The following is an 18,053-nucleotide window of genomic DNA, read 5'->3' on the forward strand; positions in this document are numbered from 1 at the left end:
GGCATCGGACAGGATCCACGACCACCGGATTCCTTTAACGGAATACCCAAAAGTGAAGGGGTAGGCGATGGCCACACCTTGCCCTTCCATACACCAACAACCTATTCCAATGCCTAACTGGCAAATACCGAGAAAGTTGTGACGATTGCTACGAGATAGGCGAAAAAAATCAAAAGGCCAGTGCCAATTTGCCAATTGGAAAAAAACTCCTACCAGGCCCCCTAGGCCACCAGAGAGACCAACCACAGGTCCATAGCAAGGTCAAGCAAGCAGCTAATCCCTAAAGGGAGTGGTGGGTGGGTGAAGAGATGGCGGGGAGAGCTGGCACGGCCACATTTGAGCGGCTAAACCACGCCCCCAAGCTGCCACCCGATTGGGTGTTTTGGGAGGCGTGGCGCGCCAGCAATGGAGCAGGGCAGGGGCCAGAACGCCCCCTGCATAACACGGGAAACTGTTCCCGCTCACAATCCCTCCCCTCCTGGAGGAGGAGAGGCTTTGTTAGAAAGTCTTTGATAGGCCAACACTCCTTTCTGTTTCCCCTCTCTTAATACATTCTAGAAAATGCTGTGATGCAGATAACAGTCCCCCGCCCCGTCTGCACATATGCACAAGTGAGCATGAATTGGCCACTTTGTTGTTGCCCACCATTGCCATGTGGCCCTTGAAGAAGTCGCCAGCCCTCATTGCAGCCCTTTAACCAAAAAAGGTTTGCCACCCTACCATGTAAACATTCTACAACACACACACACACACACACACACACCCCTTTGGGTGCAGAATTCAGGAGCAGTGAGAAAGTTGTCATTTGGATAAGCCCTGGAGAAGACTGGCTTCTATAAAGAGAACTTCTCATTGAGGAACCCTTCATATTCTCATTGAGGAACCCTTCACCAAGGAACCCCAGTTTCCCAGAATCCACCAGAGGTGTAGATTGATCTGGGAAGGTTTGGTAGGTAGATGATCCTGACTTTGAGTAGAATTTATCCCAAATCTGATGCTATGAAAAAGAGTACAAGAGCAGTATACACAGTTCTGGCATTTTAAAAATGCTGACATTTTTTGAAGTGGTGCCCCTAGGAGGCAGAGGTCAAACATGATACTTGATTTTCGTAGCAGAGAAGACTTGCTCTCATGTTGCAGTCTGTAACCGAATGTAAAAGCTGTATGACTGTGTTTTGGGGAGTGGAAACAGGATGAAGTAGGCAAATACTTTTTTCAGGTCCAACTGGTCAAATGTAACCAAAAGAAATAAATATGCTCATGATAGTTTATCATTTTCTTGTATTGCTTCAAAGGGATTTCACTGCCAGCTGCACAGCCCACTTCCATCTCTCATCTTATTTGAATTATGTTGGGTTATACATGTTACGTTTCATAGAGTTTCATTGCATTTTGTTATTTCTGTTGTTTTCTTTCCTTGTAAACTGTGCAAGGAAAGGTGGGCCACAAATATTGTTATAAATAAATAAATAAATACATACATACATACATACATACATACCCATAGGCTTTAAAACCTATATGTCTCACCTGTGCTGTGCTAGTACAGCCTAATTCTCTAGACGTTGGGCTACATAAAATTATACTTTCTGCTCATCCCAATTTCATCAAGTCAAATATATTTGCAGTGAGTAACTCTGGATGAGTTACTTCACTTCCTTGCTGCATCTTTCCCCTCTGGCTGATACCCCCCTCCACCATGCCTTTATAGGAGTGAGATGAGGTTTAGGAATTTTTTAAGCACTTTGGGATTACAAGTAAGAAACTATTAGCATGATGTAATGAAAAGTATTATTACATTATTATCTATTTAGCACCTGATTAAACACCACTTAACCCACTGGCTTTAATCCAACACACAACTGTTAAGGGTGTGTGTGGTTTATTTATTTATTTATTTTTGCTAATGCACCATTGTTCTGACGAAGCCAGCATCTGTGCAGTAGTCCGTATCTTCCACTGTCATTAGGGTAAATTGGTTCCCTGGGCAACGTCCCAGGAACGCAGGTGTCCTGATTACAGACATCCTGATTATGTGAAGTAGACAGCAGTCACTCATTCACAAAAGGAACTCAGCCTCATTGTTAAACAATCACCACCAAGCATTTGCTACCAAGAAGACCTTGGGAGAAAGGAGACAATTCAGCTCCATTGCCCACATTGTGGCTATTCAAACCACTGGCACCTTCCTCACCAATCTCATTCTTACAAAAATATTGAAGGCCAAACAACTATATATTTATTTTTTTTAAATAATTTTTATTAATTTTCCAATCATGTAATAAAAACAAACAATAAAACAAAACAAAACATACAAACAAATAAACATATATAATTTCATAAACTCATTTTCCTTCACCTTATTTCCCGGACTTCCCCATACCTCCCTTTTTCTGCATCCTTATTTTTCCCTTTTGACAGCAACCCTCCATTTAATTAATTAACTCATCTTCCTTATAATTCCCTTAAATTTATGATTTACAGCTGCAATTCTCTGTTTCTTAACACCATAGCATCTCAGCACTCCTCAATGTTACAACAATTTTTAAGGTATATTTTAAATTTCTTCCAATCTTCTTCCACTGTCTCACTCCCCTGGTCACGGATTCTGCCGGTCATCTCTGCCATTCCCATGTAGTCGATCACCTTCGCTTGCCATTCTTCCAGAGTGGGTAGCTGCTGCGTCTTCCAATACTTTGCCAGAAGAATTCTTGCTGCTGTGGTAGCATACATGAAAAAAGTTCTGTCCTTCCTTGGCACCAATTGGCCCACCATGCCCAGGAGAAAAGCCTCTGGTTTTTTAGAAAATGTCCATTTAAGGACCTTTTTAATTTCATTATAGATCATTTCCCAGTAGGCTTTAATCTTCGGGCAGGTCCACCAAAGGTGATAGAAAGTACCTTCAGTCTCATTACATTTCCAACATTTATTATTGGGCAAATGGTAAATTTTTGCAAGTTTGACTGGGGTCATATACCACCTATAGATCATTTTCATTATGTTTTCTCTCAAAGCATTACAAGCCGTAAATCTAACACCAATATTCCATAACCTTTCCCAGTCATCAAACATAATGTCATGACCTATGTCTTGTGCCCATTTGATCATAGCTGATTTTACTGTTTCATCTTGTGTATTCCATTTCAGCAGCAAATTATACATTCTTGACAAGTTCTTAGTATTGGGTTCTAACAATTCTGTTTCTAATTTCGACCTCTCCATCTGAAAACCTATTTTCCTGTCCTGTTTGAATACCTCGTTTATCTGAAGGTAGTGCAACCAATCTCGTACTTTAGACTTTAATTTGTCATAACTCTGTAATTTAACCCTTTCACCATCTTGCTCTAAGATTTCACAATATTTTGGCCATTTGGACTCCATATTAAGTTTTTTTGTCTCTTTAGCTTCCATTGGTGATAGCCACCTGGGAGTTTTACTTTCCAGTAGATCTTTATATCTTATCCAAACATTGTATAGTGCTTTCCTGACAATATGGTTTTTAAAACCTTTATGTATTTTTACCTTGTCATACCATATATATGCATGCCAACCAAATCTATTGTCATACCCTTCCAGATCCAAAATGTCTGTGTTCTCAAGAAGCAGCCATTGTTTCAGCCAGCAGAACGCTGCCGATTCATAATAAAGTCTCAGGTCTGGCAGGGCAAACCCCCCTCTATCTTTTGCATCAGTTAAGATCTTAAAGTTTATTCTGGGCTTTTTGCCCTGCCAGACAAATTTTGATATGTCTTTTTGCCACCTCTTGAAACAGTCCATTTTGTCCAGGATCTGGAGTGTCTGGAATAAAAACAACATTCTAGGCAATACATTCATCTTGATGACAGCAATTCGGCCTAACAAGGAAAGTCTCAACCTTGACCATATTTCTAGATCTTTCTTCACCTCTGTCCAACATTTGTCATAGTTGTCTTTAAATAAATTCACATTTTTAGAAGTCAGATTCACACCCAGGTACTTCACCTTTTTTGTTGAAGGCCAAACAACTATAACTGCTAATATTCAATATGAAATGCATGTTTATGTGTATATTGAGGGTGGGGAGGGAAGAGCCATCTAGAAAATGCAGTTACTTGGATACACCAACACTTTTTCTAACATAGGAGTAGACAGAGATAGTAACGGGTGCTACTTAATATTTGCTCCACGTTTGTTGGAAATTGCTCTTTAGTGTGGCATCAGCTACACTTTGGAACTCCTTGCCTATTGATACCAGGCAGGCACCTTCCCTTTACTCTTTTCAGCACCTACTTTAAACATTTTTGTTTAAGCAAGCTTATCCAGACATGTCGACACAGTGTGCGGTGACCGTGAAGGAACGTTCTTTGCTGGGGATCATTAGGAAAGGAATTGAAAGTAAAACTGCCAGTATCGTAATGTCATTCTATAAATCTATGGTATATAAATCTATATACTGTATGCAGTTCTGGTCTCTTCACCTCAGAAAAGATGCTATAGAGTTGGAAAAGGTTTGGAAACGGGCAACCAATTTGCTTTATACAGAGAAGTAGGTGATAAATTATTGGAAATAAATAAATACATTCAAGTGGACTTGACAACACTCTGTTTTAAGCCACCTTATATGCAGCACACTTTGGAAGATTAAGACTTTTATGGAGGCATAGTGCTTCAGCCTCACAGTGATTCATTATATCTTAGTTTATAGTGATCTAACCTTCAACAGCATCTGCATCATGATCTATCAAAGCTAGCAGTATTGAACTATGCCATATTTTGCTCATTTTGAAAGACTGCAAGATCAGTTCTGATGGCAAATTCAAGTTCCTGTTGCACGTCTCAATTACTAATCTGGCCAAATAACCTAGGGTATGTTGGGATAATGAATTACAAAAATCAAAGGGCTTAATAAATAATAAAATCTGCCCCCTTTCCTTTAAAAATACACAGAACATGACACTCTTGTGCTTTTAATTCAACTCGATTAAAGAGTGGAGAGAAACTATCAATGACTACCAGCAGCAAGACTCCTCGAGAATTGCCCCTGTTTGTAGATTCTTTATGGAATTAGGTGACAGCTGGCAAAGTTTGCCTTGGGGTTAAGGGCTCAGTATCCATTTCGGTTTCCTCTTTTCATCAACAGGAACCCTACACGTAAATCACATAATGTAACACATTTGCTTTCTTACGTTCCGTTCTAGGATTTAGATTAGCCACCAGTAACATGAGCTTGGCTGTTTAAACAATATAGATGTCATACATTATAATATTAGCTTTACTCATTGTCTCAATGCAAACTTTTAAACAGAACATTTTTGACCCTGAAACTCAACTCACCCCAAAGAGCCCCTTCTTTAATTAAAACTGCATGTGACCCAGAAGGCATCAAGGCAAAGGAGCATCATCAAGCTTATTCATGCCACCTTCACCTGCTAATGAAAAGCAGAGGCCAACATACGAAGGGATGGAAGATTAGAAACAGTTAGGAATTGGTGTGTGCAGGGATAGAGAACTTGAAAAATCACTCCTGGCCCAATGAACGCTTTTAAAAATAGAACACATTTGGGGAACACTGGAAATTCAGTTTGGGGAAAGATTCTAAAACAGACCATCAGTTTGCAAAAGCTTTGTAGTCTTGCAAACATATATATATAACTATTTGGACTTGTGTCTACTTCACATTGACAACTGCAGCTTGATTAGCTTTTGTCGCAAGCTTGTTTCTTCATTTCATGCCAATGTGCATGAAACAACTCTGTGTTGATTTGATGTGGAACATGGGGTGCAATTAAAGCTAGGTGACAGTCTGGACGTGGTCAGATGCCTGAAATGTTGCAGTTGCGGGCCCAGGCACAGTGAGCCTGCGATCGCCAGTGGTGGGGACATGGGAAGAGGTAATAAACACAGAACAACATATTGGGATTAAATAGGCTACTACAACTTTATTGTCTACAAATGTCAGTAGGTTTTGGCATAGGCAAACTTTGGAAGATTCATGTATCCTGAATCAACCAACCCAGCAGCTGGCTGATTACTGTTGGGGTTAATCCTTGGATAAGGATTGCTCTATGACGTAAATCAAATTGGGGTGAACCCTCCAGGAGACCACATTTCATGGCCCGGCAGCCCCTATCTGGACAGAAACACCCCCTTTTGACCCCTTTAATGGGGTACCCCAATTTCATGACAGGGGTTAAGAATTCAATTCAATGCCTTGTTTTGCTGGTAAGATGAAGCTCAGGAGGGTCCTCCTAATCCATATAATTAGATTACCATGGGTCCTTATTTGAAGAACCCTCCTCTCCCAACCCTTGTCCCTTTGCTTTCCACAGATGCACTAGCACCAACTCCACCCTGGCAGGCCCATCACCCTGGCAGCAGTTAGCCAGTAGTCATGAGGGATGCTTCACTATCAGTAACTGAAGAACTGGATTCACAAGAATCATAATCACTACCCAACTTCCAGTGCTGCTTCTGATGATGCTCCTTGGTGGGGTGCTTCTTGCTAGTCTTCCACAACACCTCATCAGAGGAATCTGAGGGCTCAACTGGAAGTTGATGCCCTGTTTGCTGGCTAAGTGGTCTGAGATAGCAAGAAAGGTAAAGCAAAGCAAGCTGTAACTGCAGTGACCAAGATAGCAGCTGCGGACTGTGTCCAAACTTAAAGAAGGCTCTTTATCCCCCCACTTGCAACACGGTGACAGATAAAGGTACTGGTAAAAAAGTTGGGCGCCACCCCCACTCTCTGCCAAGTGGTAGCAAGATTACAGGGGGTCCCAGGTGCACACCTGGCGTCTGTGCTGCTTTGGAGAATTGAAGACATGGCAGAGACTGTTGTAGTTTTTTTAAAAGAGCCACATATTTACACCTTCAGTCTGCATGGAGGGAGCCCAAAGCTTACAGCATGGTCATTCCAAGAGCGGCTTGTTCCCCACAGCAGTACATCGCTGGAGGCAAAGGCATCTCTCACAGCCAGCCTTCAGCCAGCCTGTCCAAGATGGATCTCAATCTCCCCCCCCCCCCAGTCTTCTTCCCAGCACACTTTGCTAAAAACTTTCCTGTTGCCTCATAACCAGTTACCCTGGTAACATTCTGTCTGCCGGGGCCCAATATTTCTCTTGGATGGGCCATCAACACCTTTCGTCATGTTAATGCCTCTATTCCATGCGAGGCCCTGGCTTGGAAAGGAAGCTTAGCCTGTATTTTTCCACGGGCCAGCAACCTTCCCTTCAGTACTCCCAGCTAAACTAAACCCTATCATTTATTAATTTCTAGGGTTTACGGCAGGGGTCGGCAAGGCTTACTGGGCATGGGCTGGATTACTCCCGCGGAGATCCTCAATGGGCCGGGCCAGCGCAGTGTCATGCCAGAAATCGCATCTGTGCATGTCCGTGGCACCAGAAATTGCTTCTGCGCATGCCCAGACACTTGAAATCATGCCTGCACTATTCTAAAAAACAAGTATGATACATGTGTTAGTTGTGGTTTGCGTGCTATGGCTTATCGAACCTACCAGGAATAAAATGACAAAAATTCACTTTGAATGGTTGGTGACTCTTTTCTGTGGCACTTAATACCATTTTTATACCTTATTTTAAAAGAGACCACAATTAGCTTTATTTTGATACCAAAATAAGCCCAATTGGTTGAAAAATAAGCGAAACAGGAGATTTTTTCTAAACTAACACAGAAATTGCATTAGCCTAAATCGCATGAAAATTGAAATTTTAAAAAAATTCTCCTTCGCCCAATTTTGGACCAAAAAATCTTTAAAAATTGATTTGAGGTTATCTTATAGGTATCTATCTACACATAATTTTTTAAAAAAAGAAAATCTGAGTCGTGAGAGCACATGGCATCAGGTGATTTGGCGTGGAACGACCCCTCTTGGTTCATTGGCTGGGCCTGGGAGGAGTGACAAGGGCACTCTCCTTTTCCCAAGCCATGATGCTGCCACACCCCTTGGCTCTCACCCCAGGGAACTGCCAACAGCAACCCATGTAGCCATCGCCAAGCCTGCAGAGCTGGGGGGGGGGTACAGGACAATGGGGCATGCACTGTGACCTTCCCCCCTCTGCAGGTAGGACAAAGCCCCCCTTTATGAAGGGTAAAGGTAGGGCTCCCCTGCTGCCTGGCTGAACCACCCTCCATCTTGCTGCTGTCAGACACACACACACACACACACACACACACACACACACACCTTTTGATTCTGGCTAATGGCAGTGAAAAGTGCCTTTTGTTTGGTGTTACAGCAAAGAGGGGCGGGGGGGGGGGGAGAGAGAGAATGTGGATTAAAGAGGTCAAATGTATATCAAACAATGTGCCCCATGTAAATGCTTAGGCAGATACTCCCCTTTACGGATCTCATGCTATTGCCAGTCACACCTCCATGGAAATTCTTAAGAGGAATGTTTTTAATGAGAAGCTTCACAGATTTTCAGCTTTGTATGTCTTCTAGGTATGCAAAGGGATTGCTTCAGAACCTGAATTTGTCAGGAGAGGAAATGAAAAATAGATGTGAAATGTAAAATACAAAAGAGGTAGCACAGCAAAGCTGCGTCAGGCAAAACACAATACTGTGAAATACTATCCCCTATTCTAAAAAAAACATGCTGCTTTCTTCTCCTTTGCCCCAGGAAGATTGTAAGGGTGAACTAGAGTCTTGCCCTTACACAATGGGCTTTTAGTAACAAGGCAGTCACTCTGTCACTGCTTTGACAAGAAAGAAAGTAAAGCAGACACAAAAGAATGCCACTTGGCACCGCAGTATCCATCACTTCCAGCTCTAAACACCAATGCCTTTTGTATTTGTGCTTATCGGCAGGAAATCCTGATGCCTTTGCCAATGAGTCCATCACTTGGATAAGAAGGAAAATGAATTGCCATTTGTCCAGTTCCCATAACGCTACATTCAAACGACTCCAAGCAGCTTCAAATAGCACTGCTGTTGAACGTTGCACAGTGTGAATGCAGAACCCCCAAATCAAACTCCTTTGTCATATCGTAAAGGTGTTGGTGACCAACTGCTTTAACAAATTTACTTTCATTTGTGCGTGTGTCTGTGTGTGTGTGAAAGTAAATATATATATATAGAGAGAGAAATTATTTACTTACGTAGTGCCAGCAATGAGCATGACGCTTTTAGAGTACTAAAAAGAGAAATTCCCACTACTGTTGCAAAACAAATGCACAACATTAATGCTATGAGATCAGACAAAATATAAAGAAATATGTGAAATTTTTTGAAATTGTTTAAGCAGAACATGTGTGGCCCACAATTTACTTTTGGACAGGAATGGGTAATCTGTGACTTTCCACATGTTGTTACCTTACAACTCTCGCTATCCCTGGCCATTTCCACATTGGCTGGGGCTGATCTGTCGATGAGGAAACAACCTCTGCCTCCCAAAACCCTATTAAGGATGGATGTATTATAGGCAAAACAATTCAGCATCGCTTGATTTTTCATAATTAGAGAATGATGTAATGAGGAGAATGATGGGGCCTAGAAACACACTGCCCCCTCCACCACACCATAAGCCCCTAACCCATTCCTTTTGCTGGCCTTAGCTGGCAGCAGTGGGGTTTGTGCTGCAGCTTTTATTAAATACGAAATATGTTGATGAGGCTATGCATGGTAGCATCCACAATGGAGGGGAAATGACACAGTGTTCAGGGCATTGTAAGAAAAACAAAATGGTGACAAGCCCAGTCCTCCCTGGGACAGGATTGGGACAGGCATTAGTGTAATGACCCCTGCCAGGGTCCCAGTTGCAGTTTGAGGAGCGTGTGTAAACCCCCTCCCCCACGTCTGGAACAGGGGTGGGGCAGCATTCTGCATGTGCAGAGGGAGTCCAGGTTCTCAAAGACTATTGCATAGTGACCTTTTTGAGTCCCAGATACCACATTACAGTGGTGCCTTGGGTTACAGACGCTTCAGGTTACAGACTCTGCTAACCCAGAAATAGTACCGCGGGTTAAGAACTTTGCTTCAGGATGAGAACAGAAATTGTGCGACAGCGGCGTGGCAGCAGCAGGAGGCCCCATTAGCTAAAGTGGTGCTTCAGGTTAAGAACAGTTTCAGGTTAAGAACGGACCTCTGGAACGAATTAAGTTCTTAACCCGAGGTACCACTGTATATCATAGGCAGACTTTGAGGGGCCGCATGGCAGTGATAGGCAGTGATGCAAAACTGGGTAGAGCAGTGAATATGAATGTACAGTAAGTGACAGCCATGCAAAAGTCCTGGGTTTCTAGGCACTTGAACACAGCACACACAGATGTTCCACCTTTCTTCGAAACCAGCAAGTTTGTGGACATGGGCCCTCCAGGCAAAAGGCAGGCGTTGCCTGGAAAGCGTTCCAAGGGCCACATAGAAAGGTCTGGAGGACCACATTTGGTCCCTTGGCCAGAGTTTCTCCCACTCCTGGATTAGCTCTGCCTTCCAAATTGGCTGGGCTCCAAAATAGCAGCAGCCGACCTATTCCAGAGCCTCATTTTCTTTCAGCTTACAGCTTCCTTCCTCGTCAGACTCATTCCTATTATTTATCATCTCACGGGACCAGTAACTTCTGCTTCCTTCCACAGGGTGTAGTGCTGTCCTTCAAAGGCTGTGTCTGCACCTATTTAGGTTGCTTTTGGGGATTTTTCTGTACGTCAGAATTCATTATTAACTGAGTGCAAAAAAAGGAGAGCACATTATCTGCATCTGGTGTAACTCAGTCCAGCTCTGTTGCAATGTTTTGAGTTGCAGAGTTTTGATCCTTAAAGCTTTGTATATGCTTAAGTTATTGCAGATGCTATTGTTGTAAGGTGGATACTGTGGGGGTGTTTTCTTTATTGTATGACATTTGGGATTTTGATCACTTTTATTTACATCCAAGAGATTTAAAATTTCTCTAAACAAAGTCGGGAATAGTTATTTTCAGCGAAACTTCTCTCAGCTTTGCATTTAAGATTATTTGTTTGTGCGCACACACGCACGCGCGCGCACACACACACACACTCCTTTTATCACAGAACTGGAAAGATTTACCTCCTTTTCATTGTGAATGAATATTCTGCTTGCATTTGTTTGCTTAATGAGTTAAACGAATAGGTAAGAAATCTGCAATGGCTTTTTTTTGTACCCCGAATTAATAGGAGAAAATTTTGGAGCATTCTTTCACATTTGTAAATTAGAGTGCACCATTAATAAGGTATGCAGAGCAGATCAGTGACTATCTTCCAAGGAAAATGCTTTCCTCGGTTTTTTCCATAAAGTTAAATGCACAGCATATTCTCCTCACCCCCATTTCTTTTCAGAGAAATGAAACCAAGCTTTGAGTATAGCAATGATCAGATTTTGAGATGGGAGGGCTGTGTGTGGGATCTTTCATTTAATGAAGGAAGAGGGATCACAAACCATAGCTCATGGACACTCTCTTCTTCACAGAATATTCTTCCAGGAGAGTGAGGGGTAGCAAGAAAAACCTGCCCTTGCAGAAGTACTGCTACACCTATCTTTCTGAAATTTGGCAACCTTCATTCCTTCAGAAGGGTTGACTATGATTTTCTAATAAATAAAAAGTTAGAGACCTTTTATTTATTTTTAAAGCTTCCTTGCATGAAAACTCCTTATTGGATCTTCCTGAAATTTGCCATGCTTAATTCACTGTGGACCAGTTCCTTTGCCTGTAAATTTCACCCACTTATGCGAGAAGGAAAGAAATTTTAGCCATTTTTAGACACTACATTATATGTGGCAAAGCATAACATTGGACTGAACAGACTGACTATGGACCCAAATAATGAATCAAACCAGAATGACATGGAGTGGGTCTGAAACAGATGAGGCTGCCTCAAAATACTACAGGTACATGGTAAATCTGGTGGTCACTAAACAAGCCTAGTATATATGTGTCACTAGATGATGTGACAGTGTTGTTAGCTAAAACTATTTACCACGTGCAAGACAACTGTTGATTCCATCCTTCCTAATATCAAACATAACATTTACATAAATCTTATTTAGGAAGACTGCGTTTCACTGAGAATTTCATATACAAAAACACAGAGTTAAAGAAGGCTTGACCTACATATTGGATGTGTGTGCAAGTAGTTTGGTAGTGGTTTATATACTTCAGTACCGTTCTTCACAAATATACTTTACTAGCCCTCATTTAAAAATAAATAAATATGAACAAGATTTTTTTTGGGGGGGGGGAATCAGCACAAAAGAAGGATAGAAGCATTTTTTTGGTACTCTGTTATTGAACATATTAGCAGAAGGAAACCATGCTTATTTAGCAATAGTGATACCATGCACAGTATTCCATCTACTGTGTTTTGCAATATCACGCAACGTGTTTTAGTACTTGAATTCATATAGTATATACTTTGCTGATCGATTTGCATACCGTATCGATCCCAAGGGTTTTCTAATGTGTTTCACTTGTGGCACTTCTGCATAATTGTCTGATTAACTGACTTATTTAACCTATTGACCTTTACTCTTAATTAGCAGCCCTATGTAAATGTTGAGTAGTAATCAAGTGGAACACGATTCTGTGTGCAATTTACATCTTGTGAAGTTTTTCTTATTTTTAAAAGATTTACTACCAGTAAAAATTCTAATTTCAGATCAGACTATGGTAAAATAAAAAATGAACACACTTACTTGGCTTCAGGTCACAGCACAGGTGAGTTTGAATCACTCATGTTATTTCTATAAAGTTGAAACAAATTAAGAGTAATCACACAGTGGATCAAATCACATCAGTAAGTGGAAAAATGTATAATTTAGGCTTTTAAGCGTGGGGGGGGGAGAGACATGAATGAGAACAAGAGTCTCTTTTGAACTTAGAAATTATTAGTTCTAGCACACAAACTTTTAATTACAATAAAATCTTGCTAATTCCCACTAATTACTTGTAGAAAGAAAAGACAAAGCATCAGCACGCAAAGATGTTTATTTTATTCTGTAGAGAGCCAGTTAATTTTATTATTTACACTTCTTCATTATGCTTACAAAAGATATACCACAGTGTATACTGAGAGAAACATCCATTATAAGAGATCTCTCTCTCTCTTGCGCTCTCTCTCTCTCTCTCTCTCTCTCTCAGAGAGAGAGAGAGAGAGAGAGCCTATATTCAGCACTTCCAAGGCCCACTGGGATCAGACTTGAGGTCCTTCCCATTCTACCATGTAAGGAGCTCTGTATGTAAAAGAGTGACTGATAGGATGCTAGGTAAACAGAATTTAGGCCTCCTTAGCTATATCCTTGCTGCATTTGCCAATGCCATCTGATAGAAAAGGTTTGGGCTGTGTTCCTAAGCATCAAAGAAAAGCACAGGAAGCTGACATACTGGTTGATCTAGCTCAGTGTTGCCTACCCTGACTGGCAGCCATTTTTCAGGGTTTGAGATGGGGCATTCCTAGCACTACCTGGAGATGCGAAGGATTGAACCTGAGACCCTCTGCACAGGGAAGAGAAAAGTAGATAATTGTGTCAATATAACATCAGATTGATTCTGCTAGATCTGTGGTAGCCAACATGATGCCTTCCACATGTTGCGGCCTACAAACTTGAGCAAAAGATTACTGTCTTGCGGGGTGTTGGAATAGATGACCCTGTGGTCCCTTCGAGCTGTACAGTTCTATGATCCCTTATCATTGACTGGGCCTGATGGGAGTTGTAGTCCATAGAACATGAAGGATACCCTATTGCCTACTTCTGAACTAGATCATGTAGAGGGAAACAGGAGAGCTAAACTTATAATTACTGGTTTTGGTGCTGGCTACTCAACCATAGTTGCATAAAGTTTGGCTCTAACTCACTCAGCTTGCTGACTTGTATGTTGTGATCATAGTCCTACTTCATTGGATACCAAATATGCTAGAGATACCATAGTTTGCTGAGTATTAAATTTGGCTTCTTCTGCCTTGAACCCTTCACTCTCAAATATCCTGGCCTAGTACCATAGTTCCACCCATCTTCCCCGTTCCTGTCCAATGATTTGCTTTCATCATAAGTGAGAATGCATCCAAGTCACACTAGAAGCTCACCTATAAAATATTTAGCTTGCTCAACAATGAATGCACCTTGATTAGTAGAGTGTGATACATTTTAGCTACTTAACTTTGCAGCTTGATTACTGAAGTGCACAATTTAATCAGCACATTTAATCAAATGACAATATATACCACCTAATCCCTCCCTTACTACAGACCAGAAGCCAAAACTATTAACTTCACATGCACCTGCATGAAGCAAATATGCAATGCATGAACTTCCACCAACACATGCAACTGGACTGCGAAGAAATGCCAATCAAAATGTGCAACTATTACAGTCAAATCCCCACGTTGTTCCCTAAACTGTACTATTTCAAGCAATAACATTTGTGATGTTTCTGTGGTAAGAGTAGAGAGCATGACACCAACCTAACTATGGCTCCAATACAAAGGTATTGCATGTATGTTAGGGAGAACCACATATGCAGTCTGAAATTTATTTTCCATTGTTGCCACAGCAGTTCCCATTATATTGAAAAAGTGGCTTACCTCTTCAGCAGTGTTTACAATGTGCAAAGCACAGTATTTTGCTGTCTTTACTGCCACTGAAAGAATACTGCTGCATATATCTGATTTATATTTTAAGTTCGTTTGTCTAATGTTCTGCTTACCACTGCTTCTTCGGGATGATATAAATTCTTCATAGAATAGCCAGGTGGCACTGGGATTAAGGGAAGGGTTATAAAATCATAAGCAATCTTCCCAGGCAAGGTCCAGCTCTGGCGACTCTCGTGATAGAGGGGCTGAGAGGAGCATGTTGTAGAATGTTATTTGAAAAAGCCCACCCTTTATTTTTCAAAAGACTGTTGTGTGTTCCCATTTCCTTGAGCTGCGAGAAGCATTTGCCTGGATTGGGTTTCCTTTAGGAGGAGAGATCCCTGGAAACTTATGGTGCTCTGTAATATTTTATTTATTTATGAATATGCAAGTAGAACATATGCGAAGCCAAATAACTTAAGGCAAGGTTGGGAACCTGTGGCCCCCACATTTGTTACATTCCAACTCCCATCATCCCAGCCAGCATGTCCAATGGTTAGGGATAATGGAAGTTGCTGTCCAACAACATCTGGAGAGCCACAGGTTCACCACACTTGGCTTAAGCACTCATAAAAGTAGAAGATCTGGTGCCCCTCAGTGTCAAGGGAGTTAGCCCAGCACCCTCAGGTGCTTTCAGCTTACTCTCTGCCTTTCTTCTTCGGTCTCTGTGCACCCACAGTTTCTTCTGTAGTTCCCTCACATAGACATCTCAGTAGGACCCACCCTCATCTTCTCTCGATTCTGGTTTCTCCACTGAGAACATTCTGGCACCTAACTGTTAAGGAACTATCCACTAGCCTTTAAAATTATTTTTCCTGACAAGGATACAGCAAAGCAAGCATCTGTAATAGGATATTTTTCTATCACAGCTATTATCAAAGTGCTTAGCAGCAGAGACCACCGTTTTATAAGACAATTGCTACAGGTGCAACTATACTGTGTGTTGAAATATCAGTTTTGTTTTCCTTCCATAGCTGGAACCCATAGCTGTTTTAAAACGAACGAGGGGAAACAATTCGTTCTGGGCACAAAGGTCACATAAATTACCATATCTGAAGTGCTTTTAACCTTGACTGTTCACTATAATCCAATGCTTTTAAAATATACAATGTAGTTAACCTATTTCCTTCCAAGAAAGCTGGCGAAAATGTTTCTGTGTATCTGAAAATACCATAATCATTGGACAATCAGAGGAGTCTGATTGTATTCTGAGCACAATGCAAGCTAGCAAATCCTTCCTGACAATAGCAGCTTCACTGAAAGGAGCAGATAAATATCGACGGCAGAAGAAAAACCACATCACCCTGTCTGATTCATTAGATTCTTGGCACTCCAATTAAGTTCTGACAAGCCAGTGTTCCAGGCCCAGTAAAATATTGTTGTTCCACCAGGCTCACTCCAATGTTTAGTCATAAGAGTCATACAATAATAACAGAACAGTGGCCTATCTTGACCAACGGCACATTAGTTATTATCTGCAGCGCAAACACCTACCACTTTGTACTAACATTTTGGCAGTAAATCTAAACATAGCACTTAAAGCTACATCATAATTTTGAGATCTAACGGAATCATTTTCCTTCCAGCTGGCACCAGTAAAAAGTATCTTATAACTAAAAAAAAGTAAATTGAACTTTTTATGAGGACTTCTCTCTCTCATTCTCTCTTGTTCGTTCTTTAACAGCAGGCAGAAGTATGAGTTCAGGAACATGCCACACGTTTTACCAAGCTCTGCTGTCTAGTGGTGCTGAACTGAGCAAATTACAGGCCAGTGTCTCGTGTGTGTGTGTTAGAGACAGAGAAATTTCTTGTCTGTCACTAGGAAACTTCAATTGGTAGGAACTGACAGACACTCTATTATGTGCAGCATGATTCAAAGTGTGGTTTTGGTGTAAACTTTCTGGGATGGGAACTTACTCTCCATGCTGGCAGTGGGACAGGGAGGAGAGTGAAGGAAAGAGCAATACTTACCCTACCCCGCCCCCCGGCCTGCACAGCACACACATGGTTTTTCAGTTGATGTTTCAAATGAGGATCCAAACCTCTCCTTCAAAATGATCATTGTTCTTAAACCTTTCAACAAAATTAAGCAAAAGATCCTCAAGACCTCGGTGCTAGTACAACTTAGGCTGTGTCTTTGAAGTGCTGCACTTTGGTGTTTTCTAAAAGCACTTTTGCAGACATTGCTTTGCAAGTGTCCATACCTGCACACTATGCAGACCGCATGAGTAGTTGTGAAATTGTTGCTATCTGTACGCATGGAGGGTCTGTCTTCGGTGACTAGTTTCTTCATGACTAGACTTAAGTTTATTTGCTCCCACCGCACTCACTTAAAAATAAAAAAATCCTGCTTCTTCACTGATGTACTGGAAGTCCATTAGCACAGACAGTGCAAGCATAGTTAGTTATATTGCAATCAGTGTATGCCCAGAGGCTTCCTTCCCTTGACCCATGGGGGCAACTACATGATAAATTTTCTCCTTTGAGGGGGGTAACAAGGCAACCTGGGTTGCAGTAACAGAGAAGTAATCCTGTTCCTGTCATTTCTATAGATCAGATTGTGGAAAACCAAACTTGCGTCACTCATAGCACAATGTGTAATCTCTTTTGAAATAATACAGGTCAGAATTTACTACAAAATGTTCTACACTACTACAAAATGTTCATACACTAACCAGAGCTTAGGATGTCTGAAAAGAGGTCTTAGGAAAATCTTGCAATGACTGCAAAAGTAATTATGGATTCAGGCTCATCTAGAGAGAAGGTTTCCAAGTCCCTAGTGAGACAAAAGTTTTCTGGTTAAAAAAACCCAGAAGCATACCCCACCCCACCCCACCCCGGTATACTCTGATGCTCAGTGTGAAACACGAGATGTGCAAACTGCAAAGCACCTGGCAGAGAAGCACCTTGCAAGTTTGGGAGTCTGAAACATTCCAGAAATTTAAACATGAATAGAGACCCAGGAACCTTAAACATGATTTTTCCACAATTTTGGTAGAAAAGATTGTGTTCAGAAATAAATGAAAGCATAATGTAGGTAAATGTAGTCTAGTACTTGGTTAAAATAGCACTCTTATATACCAGGGGTGAGGAACCTCTAACCTATGGCTTGAAATGGTCCACAGCTGGAGAAATCTGCTCCTGTGTGGCTCTTTCTTGCCCATCTACTGTTCCACAAGGAGCAGCTAAGAAGGAAAGCCTGTCTTCTGCATCAGTTATTGAACTAGTGTGGTCTACTTCTGTACAGCACACCATAGCTTACCTCTTCTCAGGAGTGAGCCAGCAGTAAATCACACCAAGCGAGTTGGAGTTAACTCTTTATTAGCAAAAACAGGACCTGCACAGGAGTGTCAGCAAAGCAACTCTATTCTGCCAGAGTCAGAGTCTTCTTTGTTTCACTCTTTGTTTGCCCACAAAGAAGACTAGCTCCTACACCTCCTGCAAGGCATTAGTTTTTACAAGACATCTTCTCATACAAATGC

At 41.5% G+C, this 18,053-nt stretch overlaps 1 long non-coding RNA gene across 2 annotated transcripts in view; it reads left to right on the plus strand.

The window, feature by feature from the left end:
* Positions 1-18,053, plus strand: part of LOC114598573 (uncharacterized) — an 83,471-nt gene that overhangs the window by 19,544 nt on the left and 45,874 nt on the right. Inside the window, exon 3 of one of the 2 annotated variants that reach the window (XR_003707087.2) lies at positions 12,601-12,659. The exons of the other annotated variant lie outside the window; for it this stretch is intronic. This is a non-coding gene — a long non-coding RNA (uncharacterized LOC114598573). The remainder of the gene's footprint in view (positions 1-12,600; positions 12,660-18,053) is intronic. 2 annotated transcript variants of the gene reach the window in all.

The sequence above is a fragment of the Podarcis muralis genome, chromosome 1 (assembly GCF_964188315.1).
Source record: "Podarcis muralis chromosome 1, rPodMur119.hap1.1, whole genome shotgun sequence".
NCBI classification, from domain to species: Eukaryota; Metazoa; Chordata; class Lepidosauria; order Squamata; family Lacertidae; genus Podarcis; species Podarcis muralis.